General features: G+C 34.7%; 1 protein-coding gene across 1 annotated transcript in view; it reads left to right on the forward strand.

The window, feature by feature from the left end:
- Positions 1-21,714, forward strand: part of LOC114354287 (ATP-binding cassette sub-family G member 8) — a 72,012-nt gene that overhangs the window by 24,766 nt on the left and 25,532 nt on the right. Inside the window, exon 2 of the mRNA XM_028306586.1 lies at positions 8,170-8,201. The gene's annotated coding sequence lies outside the window, so the exon portion shown is untranslated. The remainder of the gene's footprint in view (positions 1-8,169; positions 8,202-21,714) is intronic.

Raw genomic sequence — 21,714 nt, forward strand, 5'->3', positions numbered from 1 at the left:
TAATTGTTAATACTATTGATTAGCTGCAATCAATTACAGATACAGTTGTAATTGCTATTCTCCGTCGCTAATGAACGCCGACGCCGGTGTAATTGAAACATTTGTATCTCGCTGCTTAATCGATGAAAATAATTACAAGTACAGTGCACAGCACATCACTATGGTACGGTAAAATCGCCTCTATTACCAGGTACATAAGAGGCCACCGTGTTTAGCTAGACGTGCTCTTGTCTATACAATTTGCAGCTACGACATTGTTTTCTTTGTATTGTATTAAAATAGATTATAAAGACTGTTATATGGTCATTTATTCGGCTAACAGTAAACCGAGCGGTTCTCCCACGAAGTCATTCGGCCTAGGAGAACAGTACCAGTTTTTTGTGCAGCATTTTGTTTAGGGTTGTCAGACATAAATTAAAGTTTTAATTAATGTTGTAATTGGTTGTATCTGAATTGTATGGTAATATTTTAAAACTTTTATGTATGTAGTATTAAGTATCGTGTGATAATTTTAGTACAAAAACAACTGATACGAAATATCGGAGAAGGTATAGAGTGGATTAAATACGTAACTTGTACTTATTATGTAGATTTATATTCTGCACTGTTTGTTATGTACTAAGAAACGATTGTCGATAAAAGACTAGAATACGACTGGTTTTATTGGATCTGGCTAATTTAATAAAAAAATACTTATTTGTACATAGATGTTTGTTTACAATCTATCTTCTTTCTGCTGGTTCGATCTGAAAATTGTTTTTGTGTTGGATAGCCCATTTATCAAGAAAAGATTTAGGCTATAAACATCACCCTACAGCCAATAGGGGCCGAGCGGAAAAGAAAAATGTTGCAAAAACGGGAAATATTATTCAAACTATTTTCACGCGTACGAAGTCGCGGGCACAGCTAGTTCTACTTAAAACTAGATGATTGTTTGCACCTTTGTAGGTATTTTAAGCAAATGCCTTGTTTGCAAGACAAATTAGCGCTATTTATTCTGTTTTTGCCGACGTTTGTCGCCGGATGTGGAACCTATAAGCCATTGATAAGTTGCAAACATACGAATGGAACCAACGTTGCTATGGATTGTTCTTTAGACTGGTAATTATGTGACTGGCCTTGCTGCAATGAAATTAACTTGTTTTTAGATCAAATACTAGATCTATGTTCTTTTCGGATTAATTAAAAGAATAGCAGCAGGAGAGCATGTCAAATTAATATTACTCGAAATTACAAATAGNTTAAATGGCAGAGAATGCCATACGGCATAAGTTCCCCTTTTTTAAAGCAATAATATGTGTGCATTAAAGTTTTAAAATACATAAAGGGTTTCAAAAAGTAAGCAAGAAACCTTAGGGAGATTCCTTGCACATTTGGTGATTTTTAATTTGAAGACCTGTTGTAATTATTCTTCTGGGCTGGGTTCTTATTGTTTACTAAGGTGCAATTTTGCAATTGTTGCATAATATACTAACATTCTATGTTACATTGTGATTAATAGATAAGACTGATAAATAAATTCACAAAACATTACTGCCCATTGTTTCAACTTAAGTGCATATAATTTACCTGCATAAATCTCTTAAGTGTAAACAAACATTCATGCAATTGAATTATTTGAATAAAGCATCATTTTCTTTGATATTTATAGCATCTAAGCAGTTAAGTTAGTGCGTACCAGGATGAAAGCACGAAACAAAATATACAATTGCTGAAACTACCTACATACAAGAAGGTAATTGTTTTTCAATATCAAACTGTGTATAGCTAAATACCTCTATTAAATGTTTTGTCTGGTAGACAGACTGTCCTATATGTAGTGCGTGCTCTAAGTCTATCGCCATCATCATCATCATCATGAGGTCGTTTGGTGTCCACTTTAGGAGCAACAGATGCAGGCTATAGATCTATAAAAAACTGTTCTATGTTGACATTCCTCGATAGAGACCTACTTACTTACTGTTAACTTAACAGCAACATTTGACTACATTCACAGCTAAATCTTTTTATTGAAGTAATATAGTTACCCTAATCAAACGACATCAAGAAGGTGTTACTCGGTGATTCAACAGTCTATGTCGTGAGAACATCTCTTATCGTTGCACAGATGATTCTATGCTAATTAGGGGTTACCCGCGGTCAAGGTATCCGTGTCATCAGTCGTTAATGATGCACTCTTAATTGCTTTTTTGACTTACATAAGATTTATAATTACATTCATTAGTTAGGCAGTTATTTTCTGAGACCCTAAAACGTTAGAGCGGTATTTTTTATTTTACTTAGCATCTATAATAATAAATAAATAATAATAAATGCATTAAAAATTCTCCATTATAATCAGCTGGAAAATTGATCGGAGCGATGTAATAAAACTGTTAAGGGGAATTTTAAATAACCTGTTTCCATTTTTATGGAGTCGTGATTTTAAACTCACAAGTATAAACTGAACTGCATATTGAAGCATCTAAGATTCTCGGGAATATTACCTATCCTACAGGATCTCGACTTTCCGGTTGGTAATCCAATGACGGTGGAAAACATCTCTTCCTAGTCTTAATTGCGATTAACAATGAATATGACTGTAGATTGAATATAGGATGCATAGAACGGGACTATTCCCACCACTGCAACTCCTGTGTAGCCAGGATCTACAGCTTGACCGCCACAAAAACCCAACCAATGAAGGTCAAGTTTGTCCCGGGGGAAAGTTAAACTGTCATTGGACCCGCAACGAAATTAATCAGAAGAACATAGGAGGAGTTTGATAGGATACATAGAAGTACCTATTCAGTTTGAATAAACTATTGATGACTCACAGATGAGTTTATTGCGCTGCTTCTTCTCAGCACTGGCCCATTTATTGTCCGAAGCAGTGGTAGGGTTAATACTGGGACGTGTAAAAGTGCTTTTTAAAAGCTATTTGCAAAAATAAATGAGATTTATGAGTTTTTTTACACTTTAAGCGCTACAAACCCTGAAAATAATAGCAGAACAAACAACTTATTTGTTAGTAATCCAATATGACGACGAAAAATAAGTCACATACTACTACCAACGAATAAGACTGTAGATATGATAGATCTCTAGTAGGTATATTTCAATTTGAACAAATGACTATTACCTACTACAGTCTTATTTGGCGCTATAAACCCTAATTAATCGTTAAAAGCCACCACTTATCTACTCGTTGGTATTCCATTATGACGATGAAAAACATATCTTGCTAACTAACAGCGAATAAGGCTGTCTATAGGATAGATCTCTAGAATATTTCAATTTTAACAAACTACTATGGTACTCTCATTAAGCGCTATAAACCCTGAAAATAATAACAGCGTTAATAGAACAAACTTACTCGTTAGTAATCCAATATGACGGTGAAAACATATCTTGCTAACTAACAACGAATAATGATGTCTATAGGATAGATCTCTAGAATATTTCAATTTGAACAAACTACTATGGCACTCTCATTAAACGCTATAAATCCTGAAAATAATTACAGCGTTAACAGAACTAACCTAACTTACTCGTTGGTAATCCAATATGACGGTGAAAATTATGTCTTGCTAACTAATAACGAATAAAACTATGTAGATAGGATAGATTCTCTCTCAAATTACTATTATCTACAGTCTCATTAGGCGCTATAAACCCTGAAAATAATAACAGTGCTAGCTTACAGCACAACAACTTAACATAAATGTAATAATAACTCTACCAGTTCCGCACTAATGCAAGCATTAAAGAACATTACTGATGCAGCGGGCTGCGTGGTTGTAACAACCGGCAATATAACAATTAAGAACACGGGCCATCATCAGATGGGGTAGCCTTAGGAAATCGGTGGAAAGATTTTGCTCTGAAATGCGTGGAAATGTGGATTTGCCTATGTAAAGAAAAGCAGCGGCGTAACAAATTGTTATTACGATTCATATTATTCTTAGGCTGAGTTGCTATATCTTATTTTAACCGTACAAACGTCAAAAGTCTGTCAAAATCCATACAGAAAACATCGTTTACGTATAAGTAGTTACGGTTAAACTCAGGTGGTGTAACTCAGTGTTATTTAGTTAGTAAGGCTAGTCAAAAGGTGTCATTAACAAAATTAGTTACCTACTCGTACTTAAGTTTTAATTTACAGATGTATTTTTTAATTTTAAGTAGCTAAATGGGCTTAAAAGAAGACTTTTTGAAGAATGTAATGAGCTATTTGTTAGTTACCAGTTGGTAGACAGTCGATGTATATGTATATGATAATTATTAAATACAATTAATTGTTAGTCGCTATAAATAGACGTGAGCATGATTGTATGTAACGTATTATGACTGACTTGCTGTCATGCTAACTCGACGTCCGCGTCTGTCAGAGGCTTTATGCTCTACCTTCTTGAATAAGCGTTAAATTATTTGTCTATCTCAGAAACCAAGGGTTACTTATTATGACGCCATCAAGTTGTGAGACCAAGTTAACGTAATGCGGTTATAAATTGATTATGTTCAAGGCTTTCAGTTGATTGGATTGTTACAAAGTTACAAACAACCACATTTTATGGGTATTTGGTTGAAAGGTCTTACCAGTTCATGTTTTTCTAAGATATTTCAACTATTGAGTGGTAAACCATTTGCAAAAAAAAAATCTTATAGCACACTACTTGAAAACTATGTTACATCCTACTGCAATATTGGAGCAATATTTTTTAAAATATGTATTAAAATTATATAGACTAGAAATATATAGAATTATATAGACATTTCCATATTATGAACGAATTCGCGGATCATAATTTGAATATTAATATTAGGTAGTTAACGCTTGATTAATTTTCTGAATTAATTCGTGCGGCACTTTAATGAATATAGTCAGTTATTAACTGTTAACTTAATAATACCTGAATTGAAACATAACACTAAAATGCGAGCTAAAATAATAATGTAGACTCAAATAATTTCGCACGCTTCAACACCTGAATGAAGCGAAAAAGTTCATTAGATCTTTATCATCCGTATTAACATCATGCGATAGTATATCTGTCTGTCTGTCTATTACTGTTTCACGCTTAGGCAACTAAACCGATTTAGATGTAGGAATTTAATATAGAGATAGTTTGCCCCTAGGGAAAACTTTGGATAGTTTTCACCCAGTTTTTTGTAACGGGAAAGGTGCATGCTAAAGTCTTTCTGGTGTTAGATCGAAATACATGAAGCTCTCTTTAGTTTAAGACCATGGGATAGTAATAGGATAGTTTTTATCCCAGTTTTTTGTAAGGGGGAAAGGATCATGCCAAAGTTTTTCTGTGACAGGCTGAAATTCACGAGGGGAAGCTATCTCTACTTTGAGATCATTGGATAGTTTTTATCCCAGTTTTTGCAACTTTGGAAAGGTGTATGCTAAAGTCTTCCTGTGACAGACTAATATTCACGCGGGGGAAGTTATTCTACTTTGTAACCATGGGATAATCAAAGGATAGTTTTTATCCCAGTTTTTTCAAGTTTGGCAAGGTGCATGCTAAAGTCTTCCTGTGGCAGATGATCATTCATGCAGGCTAAGCCGCGGGAAAAAACTAGTTTGTGGCTATAAAACGAAAACTAAGCGATTTATATCAGGCATTGCACTGCAATCGGTTGCACAAAACGTGTAATCTTGACCTAGATTAACAGCTGTATTATTTTAATTGTAACCAATGTGGTCAAATATTTGGAGCCTCGCAATGCACGTGTGGATGTAGTAATGCAAACAAAATTTTCATATTTGCTTTAAACGACATGCTGTTACAGCGGAAGAGAAATTCATAATACGACAGTCACTATTATTGTGCTGTTAATTAGGTAATAGTAATTTAAATATCAATCAGATAAAAATTATCAAAACGCCATTAAAACCACTTTTGTAGTAAAAAGTGCTAAATCTTGATTGGAAAAGGATTGCATTAGAGAATGTGTGAAAGATTCGTCATAAAACGCTTTCACATTTGGCTTGACTTCAAGACTTTAAGTAAACAACTCATTATGATAAGATTTTGGAGCATTCTAAAGTTAATTTAATATCACGATAATATGGTAGATTGATACTGAAACTATGTATTTTGTTTGTTTTGTAACGTGTTTTGCATCTGACTGTATGCATCTTACATTCTAAATTCAAATGGAGTAGATCGAGCGAGCCACAACGAATCGCGATTAAGGTAACCCGCACCGGCCATTTTCTAACCGCCGAGTGCTGTGTCTAATCCACCCTGCATCACGATCCGACTCCCGACGTGACTGGCCAGCTGCTAATCTCGTAAGCACGATCAATTTTAAAAACAATAATAGCTTGCGTTTTCTCACAGGAGTTTGAACAAGGAATACGAGTTATAGAGCTTCATTTGATTTCAAAATGGTGTTCCATTTTTTAATTATTTTGTTTTTTTTAAAGCTGTAGGTATTTTGTGACAAACTTTGTTGACAGTATTTATTAAAAAAATATTTGTCTTTCAATTTATTTTCCAAAATGTTTTAGTGTAACATGCCTTGTTGGTTGTCCTATTAAATAAATAAAAATAAAATAAATACTAAACGTCTATTAATGTAATACAATTAACGTTTTAAAATTCTATCAAACATTTTTACGTTAATCTGAAATCGTTAATCTGCTAATAAAATAATAATTAATTATTATTTGACGCTAATTTTAACGCTAATTGCACATTATGCGTGCGGAAAAACATAGTTAAACGTACACAAACTTTGCATGCCGAAACAATCTTCAGTATCTTTTACTTGTTGTTTGTGGTGTAACTTCCAAGAAAGCGTTACACAAGTTCTGAGGAATTATTTTGTTCATAATCGTGCTCGTTGTAAATGGCTGTATGGTCTTATGTATTTTTTTTTGTCGATAATTAGGTAATACATAATAAGTTATGGTGAAATATTTAGATTCTATGTATATGTACGATACACTTTTTTGTTGGTTCCAACATTGATTAGGGCATAATTAACTCTAAGAAGCTACGACATTAGATAAATACTAATCCTAATTTAATTCACGTCTATGAATAAAGCACTTATGTACAAATACGTCAATACTCCTTGGACATTTTAAGTAACTCTTTTTAACTAACTAAATAGAGACAACCCTGTCCCTCACTATGAAACCATGAAACATTGTCACGTTTCAAACGTTTCACATAAATGTAACCTGCCTGGCAAGTTTTCTATGACATCTGTGGTGAGGTGAAAACTGTTTCTGCAAGTTCCAACTAAGTCTATTATAACTACAGAGAGAGGATTGCAAATCACTTCTCGAGTTCTGCATTATACAATGTAGGGGTAATACAACTCTGGCACACGTTTTATGAATATATCTTATTTTATCTTAATTCGTCTCGTTAACCCGTCATGTTTTATTACGCCTTATCTCACTGTGGGTCAAACTTGACCCTCACTGGTTGGGTTTTTTATTCACGGTCAAGCTGTAGATCCTGGCCACACAGGAGTTGCAGCGGTGGGAACGTGAGGTGGGAATAGTCTCGGAGTAACTAGTAGTTATTTAATGATATTTAGTACCTAGAGATTTAATGAAGGCTACTGACAACGCCATTCTTGTGGCGGAGTTTTGGGCCGACGCTGTGTAGGTTTGTTGTCGACACGACAAGAAGAAGAAGTAGATAAATTATTCCGTGGTAGTAGTCTCCGTGGCTCTGGATAGACGCCATAGTGTTTTAAATTGATAAATGCAAAAGCTTTATAAATGTCGAAATCCCAATAATTAACAATCACGGTATTCAACAAAACATTGCAAACCGCAGCATCATTGAGACCCCTAGACAATCTTTCCATGGACACGTAAACACAATCATTTGTTTTTACTACGTGGAAGTGAAAAGGTTAACTATCCCTGCACTCCACGGGCTGCGCAGGCGTCGACCGTCGTACGTCAGATTCGCGACAGTTCGTGCGCATGACCGTGGCGGGTGCACGATTGTTGTAGCTTTCACAAAATTGTTTTATAGTTAATCGCTGTCACTTATGTAATAAGATGAGCTACTCTACATAAATGCATCTCATACAAATTTTCTTACAAACAACCTTGTATGAATAGTTTTTTGATCACCTGGCTTAATTTGTTACTGAGGTAGGTAATTATTGTATTGTTTCCTAAAATTAATAAATCTTTTATTGTTTCAGAACTTTGGAATCTTGCATTGGCGGGTCTTAAGGTGAGTTTCTTACGATAAAATTGAAATATGAAAAAAGAAAACCTTACTATAAAAATAATGAAGTTGTCTGCGGAGGTATAGTCCGATTTTTAATTAGACGGAATTCTGACAGCTGTCATTTTTTGACAATTCATATGTAATAAGCCTTTTTTGCTTTGAATTATTAATAAATAATATGAAATGAAATTTCATCAAGTACAACTTACAAGAATGAACTATTGTTTGTTGTGTCAATTCAATGTACACTAATTATTATGTACATTTTAGAGTTTAAATAGAAAAAAACGTGTTTTTAACACAGTAAAACAACATATTATCATTAATGAAAATATNAACAAAATTTTCATATTTGCTTTAAACGACATGCTGTTACAGCGGAAGAGAAATTCATGATACGATAGTCACTATTACTGTGCTGTTAACTAATAGTAATTTCAATATCAATTAGATAAAAATTATCAAAACGCCATTCAAAACCACTTTTGTAGTAAAAGGTGCTAAATCTTGATTGGAAAAGGATTGCATTAGAGAATGTGTGAAAGATGTATCACTTTTATAGTGCTTTCACATTTGACTTGACTTCAAGACTTTAAGTAAACAACTCATTATGATAAAATTTTGGAGCATTCTAAAGTTAATATAATATCACGATAATATGGTAGATGATACTGAAACTATGTATTTTGTTTGTTTTGTAACGGGTTTTGCATCTGACTCTTACATTCCAAATTCAAATGGAGTAGATCGAGCGAGCCACAACGAATCGCGATTAAGGTAACCCGCACCGGCCATTTTCTAACCGCCGAGTGCTGTGTCTAATCCACCCTGCATCACGATCCGACTCCCGACGTGACTGGCCAGCTGCTAATCTAGCAAGCACGATCAATTTTAAAAACAATAATAGCTTGCGTTTTCTCACAGGAGTTTGAACAAGGAATACGAATTATAGAGCTTCATTTGATTTCAAAATGGTGTTCCATTTTTTAATTCTTTTGTTTTTTTTAAAGCTGTAGGTATACATGTAAATGTATGTGACAAACTTTGTTGACAGTATTTACTGATTAAAAAAGTATTTGTCTTTCAATTTATTTTCCAAAATGTTTTAGTGTAACATGTCTTGTTGGTTGTCTTATTAAATAAACAAAAATAAAATAAATACTAAACGTCTATTAATGTAATACAATTAACGTTTTAAAATTCTATCAAACATTTTTACGTTAATCTGAAATCGTTAATCTGCTAATAAAATAATAATTTATTATTATTTGACGCTAATTTTAACGCTAATTGCTCATTATGCGTGCGGAAAAACATAGTAAACGTACACAAACGTTGCATGCTGAAACAATCTTCAGTATCTTTTACTTGTTGTTTGTGGTGTAACTTCGAAGGAGGCGTTACACAAGTTCTGTGGAATTATTTTGTTCATAACCGTGCTCGTTGTAAATGGCTGTATGGTCTTATGTATTTTTTCTTTTTGTCGATAATTAGGTAATAATAATAAGTTATTGTGAAATACATATTTAAATTCTATGTATACAGGGTGGAAACGATAAGTGATCTCACCCGATTATTTCTAAACTATATAAGATATCGAAAAACTGGTTACTGATCCTGAAAGTGCTTCACGAGCTCTTTCAAACGATGCTAATAATAGGTTTCAGAATAATAAATCTGTAACTATCCGAAAATTCAATGTTTCCAGCTTCCATACATTTGGTAAAGTTACATAATTTTAAAAACTACACAAGATATCGTAAAACTGGTTACTGTTCCTAAAAGTGCTTCACGAGCTCTTTCCAACGGTATTAATATCAAGTTGCAGAATAAACTGGATCTATCCTAAAATTCAATGTTTCCGTCTTCCATACATTTTGTACTATCACAGTCATTGCACTCATCTCTTGATAATTTTATAGCAAGGAAAACCTAAAAGTAATGTATTTCACAAATAATTTTAAATAAGATGCAAGTTTCAAGTTTATTTAACGGACTTTTTAAGTTTATTATGTAACAAAAAATAAATTACACTTCTAATATTGTGTCATCGCCATACATTTAGTATGGAAGCTGGAAACATTGAATTTTGGGATAGTTCCAGTTTATTCTGTAACCTATTATTGGTACCGTTTGAAAGAGCTTGTGAAGCACTTTCAGGATCAGTAACCAGTTTTTCGATATCTTGTTTAGTTTAGAAATAATCGAGTGAGATCACTTATCGTTTCCACCCTGTATGTACGATACACTTTTTTGTTGGTTCCAACTTTGATTAGGGCATAATTAACTCTAAGAAGCTACGACATTAGATAAATACTAATCCTAATTTAATTCACGTCTATGAATAAAGCACTTATGTACAAATACGTCAATACTCCTTGGAGCTTAATTTAACTAACTAAATTTAGAGACAACCCTGTCCCTCACTATGAAACCATGAAACATTGTCACGTTTCAAACGTTTCACATAAATGTAACCTGCCTGGCAAGTTTTCTATGATATCTGTGGTGAGGTGAAAACTATTTCTGCAAGTTCCAACTAAGACTATTATAACTACAGAGAGAGGATTGCAAATCACTTCTCGAGTTCTGCATTATACAATGTAGGGGTAAAACAACTCTGGCACATGTTTTAGGAATATAAAATAAGAATCTTGTTTTATCTCGTTAACCCATCATGTCCTACGCCCTGTCTCACTGATTGATTAACTTGACCCACACTGGTTGGCTTTTTTATTCACGGTCAAGCTGTAGATCCTGGCTACACAGGAGTTGCAGCGGTGGGAACGTGATGTGGGAATAGTCTCGTAGTAGTCGATATTTAATGATATTTAGTAGAGATTTAATGAAGGCTACTGACAACGCCATTCTTGTGGCGGAGTTTTGGGCCGACGCTGTGTAGGTTTGTTGTCGACACGACAAGAAGAAGAAGAAGTAGATATTATTCTGTGGTAGTAGTCTCCGTAGCCCTGGATAGACGCCATAATGTTTTAAATTGATAAATGGAAAAGCCTTATAAATGTCGATATCTTAATGATTAACAATCACGATATTCAACAAAACATTGCTATCCGCAGCCTCATTGAGAACCCTAGACAATTTCCATGGACACGTAAACACATTCATTTGTTTTTACTACGTGGAAGTGAAAAGGTTAACTATCCCTGCACTCCACGGGCTGCGCAGGCGTCGTCGTACGTCAGATTCGCGACAGTTCGTGCGCATGACCGTAGCGGGTGCACGATTGTTGTAGCTTTCACAAAATTGTTTTATAGTTAATCGCTGTCACTTATGTAATAAGATGAGCTACTCTACATAAATGCATCTCACACAAATTTTCTTACAAACTACCTTGTATGAATAGTTTTTTGATCACATGGCTTAATTTCTTACTGAGGTAGGTAATTATTGTATTTTTTCCTAAAATTAATAAATCTTTTATTGTTTCAGAACTTTGGAATCTTGCATTGGCGGGTCTTAAGGTGAGTTTCTAAGAAAAAAGAAAACATTACATACCTACTCAAAAATAATTAAATTGCCTGCGGAAGTAGTATAATGCTCATATAAGTATTGAAAATCATGAATGTGAGATAAATAAAAACACCTTTCTGGCATTCCAGTACAAAAGATATCAACGATAGTTTAAAATTTTATATCTGTTTTAAGTACCTACCTAAATGATAAAATATGTATACCCATAATGTTATGTAGGTACCTACATTCTTATATTTTGAAATAATAGTGTAAACCAATGATAAAAAGGATCGATCGATGCTATTGACACTATACTCGTGATGAAAAGCCATAAAGTAAGAATAATAATAAGGTACGTGCGATTAATCGACACGAAGACAGACTAATCTCCCGAGACGGCGACTCGATTAATATGCAATCGATACATTATCGGCGCGTGCGCATCGCAGGAAGCGGTCTTGCATCGATTATGAATGATTTATTGGAAACGATTTGGAGGAAATTTATCAGGCGATATATGATTGATGGGTCTAAGAATGTATGTGTTTTCGTGTAATGTAAATACACTTTTTAAACAAAACTAATCGAATCCGAAAAAGTGGACAAATTTTTTTTTTTAAATACTGCGTAAATAAATAAATAAATGGTCTAGTATATGTGTCTTTAGGTTACTTGAAATTATTGGCAATAATACAAAAACTTTGACTATTTTATTGGCAAACAGGTCATACACGTGTTGTTGATTATTTAAATAATAATGCATGACTGTTATTAATTTTGCACAGCCAATTATAATGCATTGTTAACAAACAGTGACATAACACATTACGTAATTTACCCAAATTACTGAAACTGTCAACAGTTTACAAAGCAAAAGTTGCGACATACTTCTGTTTTATTTGTAAACGTCTACCTACTTCTGTTTTACGTGTAAAAGTATAGTCGTTAAGCGTAATGCGCCTGCGGCCTGACCATGTTCCTTTAGCGGCAAAAACTTGCTGACCCACAGCTGGGCCAAAAGGGGCGAAGACATCGGAATGAGATTCGATTTCGTCAGATTTCTTTTGGCTTAAAGCCGGTTGTATGTAACAGTTGAACTGAGAACCTGATCATCATACTGGTTGGTGGATGCATTTGCATTAAAAGCACTAAGTAAATCGTTTTAGTTGTGCTCTCTAAATAAAAGTAAAATTTGGTGGTGTAGGAAAGGGTAATTAATATGGCATATTGTTGTGTATTGTTGTCTAATCTGATTTAAATTATCGAATATTCTTTAGTAAAAATATTGACATTATTTATTTAACCATCCCTCGAAAAGTGTAACAATTTTAACACCCTGTATGACAGATATAGTGGTGCATTGCTATACATAGTGTTATTTATACCGTTACTTACATGTTACATGTATGGAAATGTTTAGAAAGTTGAAGAAAATATATTGCTTATAAATTGCACAGGTGTGTAGTAGTGCATGGAGCAGCAAATCCAACACTTACCTATCGTATTTGAGACGCTTTTACGTGGAATCAATAAATTATCTTTAAATCTTACATCTAGTGATCTCTTACATCTTAGATCTCGTAGTTGGACATAGGACAGAAGAAAGGGACGGTCTCCATCGAGACAATAAAATGAAGAAGATACGTCTTCAAAGATTGTAAGTAGAACAAATTTAATATTCTACTATCTATTAAATTATAAAATAGAATGAATTATTATTTATAATCTACTATATAAAAATAAGTCGGGTTTTCCTTCCTGACGCTATAACTCCAGAACGCACGAACCGATTTCCACGGTTTATAGCAAAGAAAATTCAGGAAAATTTAACAAACGAAATTCCACGCGGGCGAAGCTGCGGGCGGAAAGCTAGTATAGGTATAATACGTGTGTTAATAAAACGTATGTAACATTTTATTGAATTTTATTGATATTTTTTGATCAGAATGATATTTGTTGAGCCAATAATATCAATAAGTAGTCTAATTAATTCCGTAGTCATATGTAGACGGTAATTACATAAGTAGCGTTCCTTTTTAAGGAAATACTCAATTTTCGAAAGAGTTTTGACAATCTTTGAAACGCGTTAACTAATTCCTGTAATTGTTCACTTTGGTAATTCTCCATTATCAGATGTAATTACATTTCTGTCCATATTTGTATGTGCGAAGTCGGTGGGTCTTAGCAAACTCAATTTGAATATGTACATTAGTTTTTGTATTGTACGTTTACTTAATTTTTCTAGGTCATGGCTACGATTCAAGAACGTAAGGCAAAATTTTATGAATTTACAAAGATATTTAAAATGACTCAGGAATTTCGATACTCAAGTCAAAATGTCACGGTTGTGGTTTACTTACAAGAAAAAGGCCTTTTTCTTTAAGGAAATGTTAAACGTGATTATATACTGGATCTTAGTTGTTATAAGTAGGTATACCTACTTATAACAACTAAGATCCAGTTTTATCTTAGTGTAGATATAACTCTACATTAAATTATCACTTAGACTAGGCGCAGACCACCGATTTTTAGTTGGCCGATAGTTGGGCCTGATTTTAATTTGTATGAAGAATCGGCCAAATCAAATCGGTGTAATGTGCGCACTTCCATACATGCCCATACTGATCAACTGCCCGACTAAACTATCGGCCGACGAAAATTAATATTATTATTAATATCAATTCTACTGCTTCCACTGGGAAAAGATACATTACAATACATATTTACAATCAAGTTCTCTAGGGATACAACAAAGTGCGATCGTGTTCGAACGCCAGTGGATTTTCAAACGTTTTCGCTTTCTACGCACTATTGTGTACCTACAAGTTAGTAATTATGCAAAGGAGATGTTTGCACTTCTACAACATAACGCACCAGTGACTCAAGTTGCTGACTGAGAGCGTTTCACGACACCTGATGAAATAAGGCTCTACTTATGAATAATAAGCTACGGATTCCAAGAAAGTATTTAGAACTTGACATTTAGCATTGGTAAAATAAGAAAAAACTAAAAGTAGTTGAGAAGGAATTTGTTATTTTAAGGAATAAGGGAGGATCTCCTGAAATAAAGCTTTTAAATTTAAAAGCTTAGGGCGCCAATTCACAAATCCCTTCACTATCCTGGAAAGTAATTTTGTAGGTATGTACCTACTGTTATTATGAAAAATCTAAAACGTGAAAATAATGGTATCGTTGTGGCCAATGAGATGCTGTCATAGTGACATTGACGTATTGTCAATGTCACACTAGGATCAAACGGGAGAATAGCGGGACGCGCGGAGACGACTCCGCGCGCCTTTGTGTGATAAATTGTATTTAATTTAAGGCAATATAATGTGAAAGTTAAGTATCCAGTGTTCTATTTATGAGAATAGATCGACCGGCCTCTAATAGTACTAAGAAGAGAAAGAGGTAGGCCGATAAGATACTTATTTTGTGAATTGCTCATAGGAAAAGCAAAAGTCAGGACAATACGGAAAGTTCAAAACTTCAAAGCTGGCAAAGTCCAAGGATGAGTGGAAATTGATCCACTGATAAGAGCAGAATTCTTCATATGAATGAATGAATGAGGTTCAAATGCATATACTTCTTTTTAAACCTTTGAACATATACTTCCTAGTGACTTATATATTTCCTCAAATCTTTCGGTGCATTACTCACAACTTGATCCACACCGGGCTGTGCTTGCCGCTTGCGCAAGCGTTATTCACCACAGTCACAGCGCTGGAATGCGCCGGACGCGAGCCCAAGTTTGCCCAAGTGTCCGTTCACCGTTTGACATCCTTCTACTACACATTATCCGGCTTATAAGTAAATTATTCGGAATCAGAACAGTCCATTATTGTATCCATTCACTTACGAAGCATCGTAACTTGTAATTTAAGTAGGATAAAGACGATACCATTCAGTCTCCGTTCTTTCATTGCATGTTAAAAGTATAGGTACAACATACTTTAAATAAAGTAAATTAACATTAATTTTCACACAAAATTTTAAAGGTTGTATTTTAGTGCATTTCACACAATTTCATTCGTCTTTTTCTATTGTCTCCAGGAAATGTTTTAGAGTATTACTTTCATGTCAAGTAGGTAGAATGAAATTAGTAACCTGCATTATGTTTGCAAGCAATCATGTGATGACAGTGTTGAATAATGATTCTTGTACAAATAGTAGCTACTCGTAATGATTCATGAATACCATCAGTTAAACAATTGTTAGTAGACGAAAGTTGTGGACCTTCACGCGATGGGTGGGCGTCAGTCATATGCCATCAATACATCAGTCAAACCGCCTATTGAGTAACCAAGTTTTTGCCAAGGCTAACCAAACGATCACACTAATGATATAACAGTCTATCTATCTATATCAGCCTTTAGGAGGTTCGCCGTTCGTTCGAACTTAGGCTTCCTCTTCAACCCTCCACCTACTTCTGTCCCTGGTCACTTGCATCCAGTTTACTCCAGGCAGTTTACAGACGATGATATAACAGTAAAAAATGATAATCAGATCAAAATTAAAACTGTAAGTTTTCTCACTTTATAATAGACTTTTGATTTACTCAATTATCATAGGTATTGAAGAGCTTTTTGCAATCATAATGTGTTACGTTTACTGCAAATCACTTTTTATTTATCAATACAATATTCTATCTAAGATAAGAATGAAATGAGAAATATTTTTCATGAGCACGTTAAATCCAATTCTAATCTAATTTCACAAGTTAATGTGTTTCCATTTACATTCTGCTCCAATGATTAACATGCTATGTTAAATAGTATTTAGTAGGTAGCTATTATCGCTAATCCAAGGCAATATAATTACTAATTATATTGCTAATTATTAATTAGCAAAAACTGAAACTTATAACGAACATAGCACTAACAAAATGCACTCTATCCATCTTACAAGAATTGCGTTTTCCCCTCATAGAGAAAGCTGAATTGTCCAGCAGTGTCATTCATTGGTTATTGGGTCGTTGCTTGATAATTATCACATAAACTGCTTGGAAACAGCCGTATGTCTCTAAAGGCTGTTAAGTAAATCTTTTAGTGGTCGCTTGTCTCCGCTTGCGTCGTATTTGAACTGACTTTGATCAATTAATTGCTGAAGAAAGCATTGAGTCTTGCTTTATTTATACGAAAGCTCTCAAGAGAGTAAACATAGAAATGAATTTATTTGTCTTTTGACTTTCATTATACTTTGAGTAATGTAATTAAATAATGACTTTACCAGGTTTAGGTTTTAAGGTTGTGGTGGCCTCAGTTAAAACCCACGTGATAGAAGAAGGAGGCACCTAAGCGTCAGATAATTACTTTAATGAGTAAATTAACCATCTCCAGTACTTTGGCGAGGTCAAAAATATTCATGTACCAGTCATTACCAACTGAATTTTCTTTGATGAGGTTATAATTTGCGATTTCCTACCGACTAACGAGACATGTGAATATACCCGGCGTTCAATAGAACTGCGAGGAATACACATAATTTCACATTATGTTTGTTTGTGAACGTGCAAAAAGAAGGTTAACAACCTTCCCACTCTCGTATTTAGGCGAGGCAGCTGTAAACTGTGGTCGCAAATTACTTATATGGTTTTTTCACCCGACTCTACACTTTTCACTTGTGGACACTCACACTCTGTAGGTACATAAAACTTTATGAAAGTGATATAAACAGCATCATTTTCATAATTACGGTGAAATATTGATTTCACTCTAATGAAACTCAAATACTGTTTTGGTTTCCTTAAGGAGTATGAATATTATCCGAAAGAATGAACTTTGAGAGAATTATTTTCTTGAGAATTCAAAAACTCCACTCGTTTTGATATCTGCTATATTTATTAAATGTCTAGGAAATATAAATAACCAACTAGATTTACTGAAAAAACATCTACCTATTCGTCAGTGGCATGACGTCACCAATAAATACAGAGTTAGTTCCGCATTCGCAAATCATGCATCGTGATGTGGTGAGTTAAAAATGTGGAAGTCTATTCTATAGTAGTATTTATAAATCATTTACTTTGTTTTATTGTGGCTTGAAATGATGGATAACGAGCGTTCAGCATAATTTATTAGTTTTATTTATCAAAAAACAGCTAAGTAATATTATTTTACTTGTGTAAGCGATCATTTGTGGGATTGTCATAGGTATGTTGTTGTACCTAATCTATAAATAGGTACAGTACCTACTTATTATAAGCACAGCACACGCTTTTCTTAGTAGCACAAAGTGGTGCTTTGTAAAGTTCAAAAAGATATTCTTTTTTTTTTCTCTACACCTTTTGGAGTATTGCGCTAGTCTACCTTATAGCTACTCGTATATTTCCAAACATTAACTTTAATTTCACAACACAAACTTTATGGCTGAGTTTACGACCCTTTGCGTGTTTTATCAGTAACGCGCACGTTATCGGCCGACGAAAACAGTGTAACGGTTCGCACAGCCTTACGTGAGCCAGGCACTTGTCCAGGGATGTACATTGGTGCTGAAATAATTAATTAAGTATCATATTAAACACCCCTTAATTGGCACATGATACTACGCAAAAATACGCGTACGGACGGACACGTTCAGGATTCCCACCTTGTTTTTACCACCGCTGCTCCTTAAACTTATCTTCCAGAAAACCCAACTAGTGAAGGTAGAGTAGTCCAAGGGACATACTTAGACTGCTATCTCGGAACCCGCAACGAATGTAATCAGAAAAATAAATCAGAGATAGATTAAGAGCTGGGTTGTAATTAATTAATGTTTCGAGTTGACAACCCTAATAAGCTTACATTGTTGGGTTATGTTCACATTGACATAGCAAAACATCATGTCTCAATGAGATACCATAAGGTGAGATCATGTTGAAGTATTTATAAGGTCGGAACGGAAATGCATCATTTATACCTACATTTTTCTGTTATTACGAGTATATTGAAAATTATAAATAACTTGAATAAATCGAACTGCCTAAGGCGGGAATTAAACCCACGACCTTCCGCTTGCCGGGTGACTGCTCTTCTAACTGAGCTACTTAGACAAGTTATTTATAATTTTCAAATCAGTTTGAGATCTCTTAAACGACTATACTATTACGAGTAGGTTAAAATATTGTACTAATTAGTACCGCTCCTAATTATAGTGTTTAGAAATCAATATTTACATTGATTACATTGTGCTCATAAAAACCGATTAACTCGTCTGTGAATACGCCTCACGTGATGAAAAACATCGGAACAGTTATAAATATTGGATTTGCACTTTCCGATGTGCGTAAAATTCGTTGGTCGGATGCGCTTGCGCAGTTCCAATGATTGGGAGCTGTTCACGTAACGTTTGTGTTTCATTACTCATCTAGCAAAGAAGGCGATATTACTTTCGATTGAATGATTCAACAATATAAAAGTATTTTATATGATTATCATCAGCTGAAGTATGAAGACTTATGCTGAGTTGCACCACCTTCTTGGACATTTTACACTGCACTTATAGTCCCATACTAAGCAAAGCTTGTACTATGGGTACTAGACAACGGATATAAACATACTTAAATACTTTTAACCGAAACAATAACATTAACGGTGCTTTTTCTATAGAGTGCGACAGGTTTTTGACGTTTGTCAGTGTTAAAGTAAGAAGGTGCAACTCAGTATTACACTGCAGTGTAATACTGAGTTGCACTGGGTAAGAGCTTTGTACCTATTGAGAAAACAGGGTTGTTATGATAGTGACTAAGAGCTGGTTAAACCCACTGGCTATAACCATATTCAAACTACATTCTCAACAGCTATTGCTTTGTTTCTTTTTATTTAACTTATTTTTGGCATTGGCTCTGATTCATAAGGCTGGAGTTGCACCATCTTACTTTGACTTTAACAAACGTCAAAAATCTGTCAAATTCCATACAAAACACGCCGGTTATCGTCAAAGTTACGGTCAAAGTTAGGTGGTGCAACTCAGCCTTGGAATCCAACGGTTTGTTTTGTGGTCTTGTCAACTTTCGTAAAGCGATTTTAATTTCTAATTCTAATTTAAGTATCTTTTTAAAGCCATGATCACACGTACCGAGAAAATGGGCGAGACAGTGCTCTCGTAGTAGTAGATGTATGAACATACGCACCGAGTACTCGGCCGAGAGCACTGTCTCGCCCGTTTACTCGGTACGTGTGATCAAGGCGTATCTATCGAATAGTACCTATCTAGAACAACTAAAATAATGTTGTAACCACGTAATTATATGTCTTCGGTGAACAAAGACCTGTCAGCGTCATTCCTTGTGCGTATCATCGTGAGCATATCATTAAGGGATCGTTTGCAGTCGAAATAAGCGATCAAGCTGTAATTTGGGTGTATGCAACACAAGACAACAACGAATTAGTCATCTGCGTAGGCTAGTACAGTCAGATAATATTGGGCCTCAAAAGCCTTGCCCTTTTCTCTTCAAGTTACTGTCAACCTTTAGTTTTTGTCCAAGGATATTTATTTAAACAATAATAATGTAAAGTTTCATCAAAATCCGTTCAATAGTTTTTGCGTGAAAGAGTAACAAACATCCAAACTTTCGCATTTATAATATTAGTAGGATTATTTTCCGAAACAATTGATGATTTGCGGTTTCTCAAGATCTTATTTTGGTATCACTAAAATAGTCCTACTAGCTTAAAATGGGACTTTTTTAAGTTTTAATTAAGTAAGCACCGTGAACCAATATCGAGATTTCGATTTTAAGACATCAATCGCAACCACGCACGGTGATTGGTAAAAGCATATTTTTGGAATTGACTGTAGGTACATCTGCAGCCTTTGATTGCTGTAATGGTATGCTACTCGTGATGATTGTTGCTGTTTACGAAATAAATTATTTTTCCTGTTTGGTATAGGTGTAATTTCTTGCATAATTAAGTGGGCGGGAACTGATGGAAGGGACTAATTATTTGCATCTTTTGGAATGACAAAAAAGCCTTGAATAGTTGGTTAAAGTCAATGTTATCAATAGAAATAGAAACTGTGACCTGCATAGTAAGTAAACACAACACGCATAGTATCATCATAACATCGATATGAACGCATCTTGTGACAGTGAACCTGTCGCAATGGATGTAGACTTATCGCAATCACGTAAATCAAGAAGACATGGGAAAATGTGGTAGGGACCTTTAAACTGTGAACGAGACTAATGCCCGTTTTCACCTCTTTTTCCTTTTTCGACTTCTATGGTAACACATAATATGAATTTTGTTGGTATAGGGGTCACTTAAAAATTAGGGATTGATGGTGAAAACGGGTATAAGAAGAATTGTACATGCACTGCAAGACAAACGACCCACAAGAGTAAAAAAAGTCATACTTTTCTACTTTCCTCAGAGTTCTGCTATAAGTAGATACTGTGGTGTCAATTTTTTGTGGTTTAGTACTTTGGTCATGGTCACACATTCAAAACAATTTATTCTAACTGTAAACATCTGATACCAACATTATTCGTGCAAGAAGTTTAAAGAACTTTACTGGTCTCAAGGAAAAGGAGGGCATTCTTACTCTGTGACTCATGCCTCATTTCCTCAGAAGCAGGTATGATTTTACCTCAAACACAGTGAAGTTTAAGTTTAACTCAGGGTTAAGGCGTGCAGTTCCCTGGCACGGGTCGTCGAACCTTAGGCGCCGTCAGCGCATACCGGCGGGCTAAAATAGCCGCACAGCCTGCGCGCACGCATTCTCGATTCGCGATAGGGTTGAACTTGGGACGACTGTTGAATGGTACGTGAACGCAATTGAAAGTGGGAAGATGTGATCAGTTCGCAGGTCTTTGGATGGCCGGTGAATCATCAATTCGTTGATACATATTCCTCATTTCTAAAGATGGCCCGATGATCATGGATCAACATAAGTCGATACCTACTTTTGATGGATATTAGAAACTGTCCTGCTAAAAATATCTAGATAAAATCATGGTAAATAATAAATTACAGATAGATCCAGGATATCGTCAGGTCTGGAGTTGAGAATAGTCAAAAAGCACTTAGAAGAAAAAGAAAATTACCTTGTTTTTCAC

Source organism: Ostrinia furnacalis, unplaced genomic scaffold, assembly GCF_004193835.3.
Source record: "Ostrinia furnacalis isolate ACB-3 unplaced genomic scaffold, ASM419383v2 OfSCF2036, whole genome shotgun sequence".
Classification (NCBI taxonomy): Eukaryota; Metazoa; Arthropoda; class Insecta; order Lepidoptera; family Crambidae; genus Ostrinia; species Ostrinia furnacalis.